The sequence below is a fragment of the Camellia sinensis genome, chromosome 10, assembly GCF_055761805.1.
Source record: "Camellia sinensis isolate YWXY chromosome 10, ASM5576180v1, whole genome shotgun sequence".
Classification (NCBI taxonomy): Eukaryota; Viridiplantae; Streptophyta; class Magnoliopsida; order Ericales; family Theaceae; genus Camellia; species Camellia sinensis.
The window spans coordinates 113,751,489-113,760,867 of record NC_138970.1 but is presented as its reverse complement, the minus strand read 5'-3'; positions in this window follow the sequence as shown (position 1 = coordinate 113,760,867).

Genomic DNA, 9,379 nt, shown 5'->3' with positions numbered 1-9,379 from the left:
TTACTGAATAATTCACTCATTGATTTGCTTGTAATTTATTGAGAATTTACGGAGTAATTTATTGAGAATTTACTCAGCAATTTGCTTAGAATTTATTAAATAATTTACTAAGAATTTACAGATAATTTACCGTGCTAGTTTCTTGGAATTTACAGAGTAATTTTCTCATAATTTACCGAATAATTTACTAAGTAATTGACCAAGAATTTTTTGAGAATTTACCGATAATTAACTGAGTAATTTACAGAGAATTTGCCGAGTAATTTACTTGGAATTTACTTAGTAAATTTAGTGAGTAATTCACCGAATAATTTACTATGAATTTACTTAGTAATTTATTTAGAATTTACTCAGTAAATTACTAAGAGTTTATTCAGAATTTACTGAGAATTTGTTGAGTAATTTCCTAGGAACTTACCAATCATTTACGAAGCAATTTACTGAGAATTTACCGAGTTATTTACCACGAATTTACAACAACGTTAATGACAATTTACTGAGTAATTTGCTGAGTAATTTATTGAGAATTTACCGTGAATTTAATGAGTAATTTACTCATAATTTATTGAGAATTTTCTTGGAATTTATTGAAAATTTCCAGAGTAATTTACTTTGAATTTATTGAGTAATTCACCGAGAGTTTCCCGATAATTAACTGAGTAATTTATAGAGAATTTATTGAAAATTTAACGAATAATTTATTGAGAATTTACAACCAATTCACTGGGCAATTTGCTGAGTAATTTTTTAAAAATTTTCTGTGAATTTACTGAGTAATTTACCAAGAATTTATACAAAATTTTCTGAGAATTTACAGAGTAATTTACTCATAATTTACTGAGTAATTCACAAAAAAATTTCTAATGATTTTCTAAGAATCTACACAGAATTTTCTAATAATTTACTGAGAACTTTGCGTGTAATTTATTGAGAATTTTACTCAGTAATTTACTGAGAATTTATTGAGTAATTTAGTAAGAATCTGTCGATAATTTACAGAGAATTTGTTGAGTAATTTATTGAGAATTTACTGCGAATTGACTAAGAAATTTACTGATAAATTACTAAGTTCTTCACTGGGTAATTTAGTTGGAAATTACTAAGTAATTTATTGAGAACTTACTGAGTAAGTTACTAAGAATTTATTGATAATTTACTTAGACATTATGGATTAATTTATTGAGAATTTACTAAGTAATTTACTTAGAATTTATTGAATAATTTACTGAGAATTTACAGGAAACTTAATAATTAATGTTCGAATAGTTTATTGAGAATTAACAAAGTAATTTATGAGTTTTTTTTTTTTTGATAATTTTGTGAGTAATTTACTATGAATTTACTGAGTAACGTACCAAGAATTTTCTTAGAATTTATTGAAAATTTTCTGAGTAATTTATTTAGAATTTATTAAATAATTTACTAAAAATTTACAGATAATTTACAAACTAAGTTATAGAGAATTTAACGAGTAATTTGTTGAGAATTTACGGAGTAATTTTCTGAATAATTTACTAAGGAATTACGTGGAATTTACCAATAATTTATAAAGAATTTTCTGAGAATTTATTGAGTAATTTACTCATAATTTACTGATTAATTCACAAAAAAATTTCTTGCAATTTTTTGAGAATTTACTCAGAATTTTCTGATTAATTACTAAGAATTTGCTGAAAAATTTATAGAGAATTTTACGTCTAATTTACTGAGAAATTTCCTGAGTAATTTAGTGAGAATTTACTAAGTAATTTACTGATAATTTACTGAGTAATTAACTAAGAATTTACCAATAATTTACCGAGTAATTTATAGAGAATTTATCGAGTAATTTATTGACATTTTACTGAGAATTTACTGATAAATTACTGAATAATTCACTCATTAATTTGCTTGTAATTTATTGAGAATTTAAGGAGTAATTTATTGAGAATTTACTCAGCAATTTGCTTAGAATTTATTAAATAATTTACTAAGAATTTACAGATAATTTACCGTGCTAGTTTCTTGGAATTTACCGAGTAATTTTCTAATAATTCACCGAGTAATTTGCTAAGTAATTGACCAAGAATTTTTTGAGAATTTACCGATAATTAACTGAGTAATTTACAGAGAATTTGCCGAGTAATTTACTTGGAATTTACTTAGTAAATTTAGTGAGTAATTCACCGAATAATTTACTATGAATTTACTTAGTAATTTATTTAGAATTTACTCAGTAAATTACTAAGAGTTTATTCAGAATTTACTGAGAATTTGTTGAGTAATTTTCTAGGAACTTACCAATCATTTACGAAGCAATTTACTGAGAATTTACCGAGTTATTTACCACGAATTTACAACAACGTTAATGATAATTTACTGAGTAATTTGCTGTGTAATTTATTGAGAATTTACCGTGAATTTAATGAGTAATTTACTCATAATTTATTGAGAATTTTCTTGGAATTTATTGAAAATTTCCAGAGTAATTTACTTTGAATTTATTGAGTAATTCACCGAGAATTTCCCGATAATTAACTGAGTAATTTATAGAGAATTTATTGAAAATTTAACGAATAATTTATTGGGAATTTACAACCAATTCACTGGGCAATTTGCTGAGTAATTTTTTAAAAATTTTCTGTGAATTTACTGAGTAATTTACCAAGAATTTATACAAAATTTTCTGAAAATTTACAGAGTAATTTACTTATAATTTACTGAGTAATTCACAAAAAAAATTCTAATGATTTTCTAAGAATCTACACAGAATTTTCTAATAATTTACTGAGAATTTTGCGTGTAATTTCTTGAGAATTTTGCTCGGTAATTTACTGAGTAATTTACTAAGAATCTGCCGATAATTTACAGAGTAATTTACAGAGAATTTACCGAGTAATTTATTGAGAATTTACTGCGAATTGACTAAGAAATTTACTGATAAGTTACTAAGTTCTTCACTGGGTAATTTAGTTGGAAATAAGTAAGTAATTTATTGAGAATTTACTGAGTAAGTTACTAAGAATTTATTGATAATTTACTTAGACATTATGGATTAATTTATTGAGAATTTACTAAGTAATTTACTTAGAATTTATTGAATAATTTACTGAGAATTTACAGGAAACTTACTAATTAATGTTCGAATAATTTACTGAGAATTAAGAAAGTAATTTACGAGTTTTTTTTTTATAATTTTGTGAGTAATTTACTATGAATTTACTGAGTAACGTGCCAAGAATTTTCTTAGAATTTATTGAAAATGAATTTACTGAGTAATTTACCGATAATTTTCTTAGAATTTATTGAAAATTTTCTGAGTCATTTATTTAGAATTTATTAAATAATTTACTGAAAATTTACAGATAATTTACAAAGTAATTCATAGAGAATTTAACGAGTAATTTGTTGAGAATTTTCTACGAATTTATTGAGAATTTACGGAGTAATTTTTTGAATAATTCACTAAGAAATTACTTTGAATTTACGAAGAATTTTTTGAGAATTTATTGAGTAATTTACTCATAATTTACTGATTAATTCACCAAAAAATTTCTTGCAATTTTTTGAGAATTTACTCGGAATTTTCTGATAAATTACTAAGAATTTGCTGAATAATTTATAGAGAATTTTACGCCTAATTTACTGAGAAATTTCCTGAGTAAATTAGTGAGATTTTACTAAGTAATTTACTGAGTAATTAACTAAGAATTTACCAATAATTTACTGAGTAATTTACAGAGAATTTATCGAGTAATTTATTGGCATTTTACCGAGAATTTACTAAGTAATTTATTGAGAATTTACTCAGTAATTTGCTTAGAATTTATTAAATAATTTACTAAGAATTTACAGATACTTTACTGTGCTAGTTTCTTCGAATTTACAGAGTAATTTTCTAATAATTTACTGAGTAATTTACTAAGTAATTGACCAAGAATTTTTTGAGAATTTACCGATAATTAACTGAGTAATTTACAGAGAATTTGCCGACTAATTTACTGGGAATTTACTCAGCAATTTACAGATAAATTTAGTGAGTAATTCACCGAATAATTTTACTATGAATTTACTTAGTAATTTATTTAGAATTTAGTCAGTAAATTCCTAAGAGTTTATTCAGAATTTACTGAGAATTTGTTGAGTAATTTTCTAGGAACTTACCAATCATTTACGAAGCAATTTACTGAGAATTTACCAAGTTACTTACCACGAATTTACTACAACTTTAATGATAATTTGCTGAGTAATTTGTTGAGAATTTACCGTGAATTTAATGAGTAATTTACTCATAATTTATTGAGAATTTTCTTGGAATTTATTGAAAATTTCCATAGTAATTTACTTTGAATTTATTGAGTAATTCACCGAGAATTTACCGATAATTAACTGAGTAATTTGTAGAGAAGTTACAACCAATTCACTGAGCAATTTGCTGAGTATTTTTTTTAAAATTTTCTGTGAATTTACTGAGTAATTTACCAAGAATTTAGACAAAATTTTCTGAGAATTTACAGAGTAATTTACTCATAATTTACTGAGTAATTCACAAAAAAATTTCTAATGATTTTCTAAGAATCTACATAGAATATTCTAATAATTTACTAAGAATTTACTGAGAATTTTGCGTGTAATTTATTGAGCATTTTACTCAGTAATTTACTGAGAATTTACTGAGTAATTTACCGAGAATCTACCGATAATTTACAGAGTAATTTATTGAGAATTTACTGCGAATTGACTAAGAAATTTACTGATAAATTACAAAGTTCTTCACTGGGTAATTTAGTTGGAAATTACTAAGTAATTTATTGAGAATTTATTGAGTAATTTACTCATAATTTACTGATTAATTCACCAAAAAATTTCTTGCAATTTTTTGAGAATTTACTCAGAATTTTCTGATAAATTACTAAGAATTTACTGAATAATTTATAGAGAATTTTACGCCTAATTTACTGAGAAATTTCCTGAGTAAATTAGTGAGAATTTACTAAGTAATTTACTAATAATTTACTGAGTAATTAACTAAGAATTTACCAATAATTTACTGAGTAATTTACAGAGAATTTATCGAGTAATTTATTGGCATTTTACTGAGAATTTACTAAGTAATTTATTGAGAATTTACTCAGTAATTTGCTTAGAATTTATTAAATAATTTACTAAGAATTTACAGATAATTTAGTGTGCTAGTTTCTTCGAATTTACAGAGTAATTTTCTAATAATTTACTGAGTAATTTACTAAGTAATTGACCAAGAATTTTTTGAGAACTTACCGATAATTTACTGAGTAATTTATAGAGAATTTGCCGACTAATTTACTGGGAATTTACTCAGTAATTTACAGATAAATTTAGTGAGTAATTCACCGAATAATTTTACTATGAATTTACTTAGTAATTTATTTAGAATTTAGTCAGTAAATTACTAAGATTTTATTCAGAATTTGTTGAGTAATTTTCTAGGAACCTACCAATCATTTACGAAGCAATTTACTGAGAATTTACGAAGTTATTTACCCCGAATTTACTACAACTTTAATGATAATTTACTGAGTAATTTGCTGAGTAATTTATTGAGAATTTACCATGAATTTAATGAGTGATTTACTCATAATTTATTGAGAATTTTCTTGGAATTTATTGAAAATTTCCATAGTAATTTACTTTGAATTTATTGAGTAATTCACCGAGAATTTACCGATAATTAACTGAGTAATTTATAGAGAATTTACAACCAATTCACTGAGCAATTTGCTGAGTATTTTTTTTAAAAAATTTCTGTGAATTTACTGTGTAATTTACCAAGAATTTATACAAAATTTTCTGAGAATTTACAGAGTAATTTACTCATAATTTACTGAGTAATTCACAAAAAAATTTCTAATGATTTTCTAAGAATCTACACAGAATTTTCTAATAATTTACTAAGAATTTACTGAGAATTTTGCGTGTAATTTATTGAGCATTTTACTCAGTAATTTACCGAGAATTTACTGAGTAATTTACCGAGAATCTACCGATAATTTACAGAGTAATTTATTGAGAATTTACTGCGAATTGACTAAGAAATTTACTGATAAATTACTAAGTTCTTCACTGGGTAATTTAGTTGGAAATTACTAAGTAATTTATTGAGAATTTACTGATTAAGTTACTAAGAATTTATTGATAATTTACTTAGACATTGTGGATTAATTTATTGAGAATTTACTAAGTAATTTACTTAGAATTTATTGAATAATTTACTGAGAATTTACAGGAAATTTACTCATTAATGTTCGAATAATTTACTGAGAATTAACAAAGTAATTTACGAGTTTTTTTTTTTTGATAATTTTGTGAGTAATTTACTATGAATTTACTGAGTAATTTACCGATAATTTTCTTAGAATTTATTGAAAATTTTCTGAGTCATTTATTTAGAATTTATTAAATAATTTACTGAAAATTTACAGATAATTTACAAAGTAATTCATAGAGAATTTTCTACGAATTTATTGAGAATTTACGGAGTAATTTTTTGAATAATTCACTAAGAAATTACTTTGAATTTACGAAGAATTTTTTGAGAATTTATTGAGTAATTTACTCATAATTTACTGATTAATTCACCAAAAAATTTCTTGCAATTTTTTGAGAATTTACTCGGAATTTTCTGATAAATTACTAAGAATTTGCTGAATAATTTATAGAGAATTTTACGCCTAATTTACTGAGAAATTTCCTGAGTAAATTAGTGAGAATTTACTAAGTAATTTACTAATAATTTACTGAGTAATTTACAGAGAATTTATCGAGTAATTTATTGGCATTTTACCGAGAATTTACTAAGTAATTTATTGAGAATTTACTCAGTAATTTGCTTAGAATTTATTAAATAATTTACTAAGAATTTACAGATACTTTACTGTGCTAGTTTCTTCGAATTTACAGAGTAATTTTCTAATAATTTACTGAGTAATTTACTAAGTAATTGACCAAGAATTTTTTGAGAATTTACCGATAATTAACTGAGTAATTTACAGAGAATTTGCCGACTAATTTACTGGGAATTTACTCAGCAATTTACAGATAAATTTAGTGAGTAATTCACCGAATAATTTTACTATGAATTTACTTAGTAATTTATTTAGAATTTAGTCAGTAAATTCCTAAGAGTTTATTCAGAATTTACTGAGAATTTGTTGAGTAATTTTCTAGGAACCTACCAATCATTTACGAAGCAATTTACTGAGAATTTACCAAGTTACTTACCACGAATTTACTACAACTTTAATGATAATTTGCTGAGTAATTTGTTGAGAATTTACCGTGAATTTAATGAGTAATTTACTCATAATTTATTGAGAATTTTCTTGGAATTTATTGAAAATTTCTATAGTAATTTACTTTGAATTTATTGAGTAATTCACCGAGAATTTACCGATAATTAACTGAGTAATTTGTAGAGAAGTTACAACCAATTCACTGAGCAATTTGCTGAGTATTTTTTTTAAAATTTTCTGTGAATTTACTGAGTAATTTACCAAGAATTTAGACAAAATTTTCTGAGAATTTACAGAGTAATTTACTCATAATTTACTGAGTAATTCACAAAAAAATTTCTAATGATTTTCTAAGAATCTACATAGAATTTTCTAATAATTTACTAAGAATTTACTGAGAATTTTGCGTGTAATTTATTGAGCATTTTACTCAGTAATTTACTGAGAATTTACTGAGTAATTTACCGAGAATCTACCGATAATTTACAGAGTAATTTATTGAGAATTTACTGCGAATTGACTAAGAAATTTACTGATAAATTACAAAGTTCTTCACTGGGTAATTTAGTTGGAAATTACTAAGTAATTTATTGAGAATTTACGTAATTTACTCATAATTTACTGATTAATTCACCAAAAAATTTCTTTCAATTTTTTGAGAATTTACTCAGAATTTTCTGATAAATTACTAAGAATTTACTGAATAATTTATAGAGAATTTTACGCCTAATTTACTGAGAAATTTCCTGAGTAAATTAGTGAGAATTTACTAAGTAATTTACTAATAATTTACTGAGTGATTAACTAAGAATTTACCAATAATTTACTGAGTAATTTACAGAGAATTTATAGAGTAATTTATTGGCATTTTACTGGGAATTTACTAAGTAATTTATTGAGAATTTACTCAGTAATTTGCTTAGAATTTATTAAATAATTTACTAAGAATTTACAGATAATTTAGTGTGCTAGTTTCTTCGAATTTACAGAGTAATTTTCTAATAATTTACTGAGTAATTTACTAAGTAATTGACCAAGAATTTTTTGAGAACTTACCGATAATTTACTGAGTAATTTACAGAGAATTTGCCGACTAATTTACTGGGAATTTACTCAGTAATTTACAGATAAATTTAGTGAGTAATTCACCGAATAATTTTACTATGAATTTACTTAGTAATTTATTTAGAATTTAGTCAGTAAATTACTAAGATTTTATTCAGAATTTACTGAGAATTTGTTGAGTAATTTTCTAGGAACCTACCAATCATTTACGAAGCAATTTACTGAGAATTTACCAAGTTATTTACCACGAATTTACTACAACTTTAATGATAATTTACTGAGTAATTTGCTGAGTAATTTATTGAGAATTTACCATGAATTTAATGAGTAATTTACTCATAATTTATTGAGAATTTTCTTGGAATTTATTGAAAATTTCCATAGTAATTTACTTTGAATTTATTGAGTAATTCACCGAGAATTTACCGATAATTAACTGAGTAATTTATAGAGAATTTACAACCAATTCACTGAGCAATTTGCTGAGTATTTTTTTTAAAAATTTTCTGTGAATTTACTGTGTAATTTACCAAGAATTTAGACAAAATTTTCTGAGAATTTACAGAGTAATTTACTCATAATTTACTGAGTAATTCACAAAAAAATTTCTAATGATTTTCTAAGAATCTACATAGAATTTTCTAATAATTTAGTAAGAATTTACTGAGAATTTTGCGTGTATTTTATTGAGCATTTTACTCAGTAATTTACTGAGAATTTACTGAGTAATTTACCGAGAATCTACCGATAATTTACAGAGTAATTTATTGAGAATTTACTGCGAATTGACTAAGAAATTTACTGATAACTTACAAAGTTCTTCACTGGGTAATTTAGTTGGAAATTACTAAGTAATTTATTGAGAATTTACGTAATTTACTCATAATTTACTGATTAATTCACCAAAAAATTTCTTGCAATTTTTTGAGAATTTACTCAGAATTTTCTGATAAATTACTAAGAATTTACTGAATAATTTATAGAGAATTTTACGCCTAATTTACTGAGAAATTTCCTGAGTAAATTAGTGAGAATTTACTAAGTAATTTACTAATAATTTACTG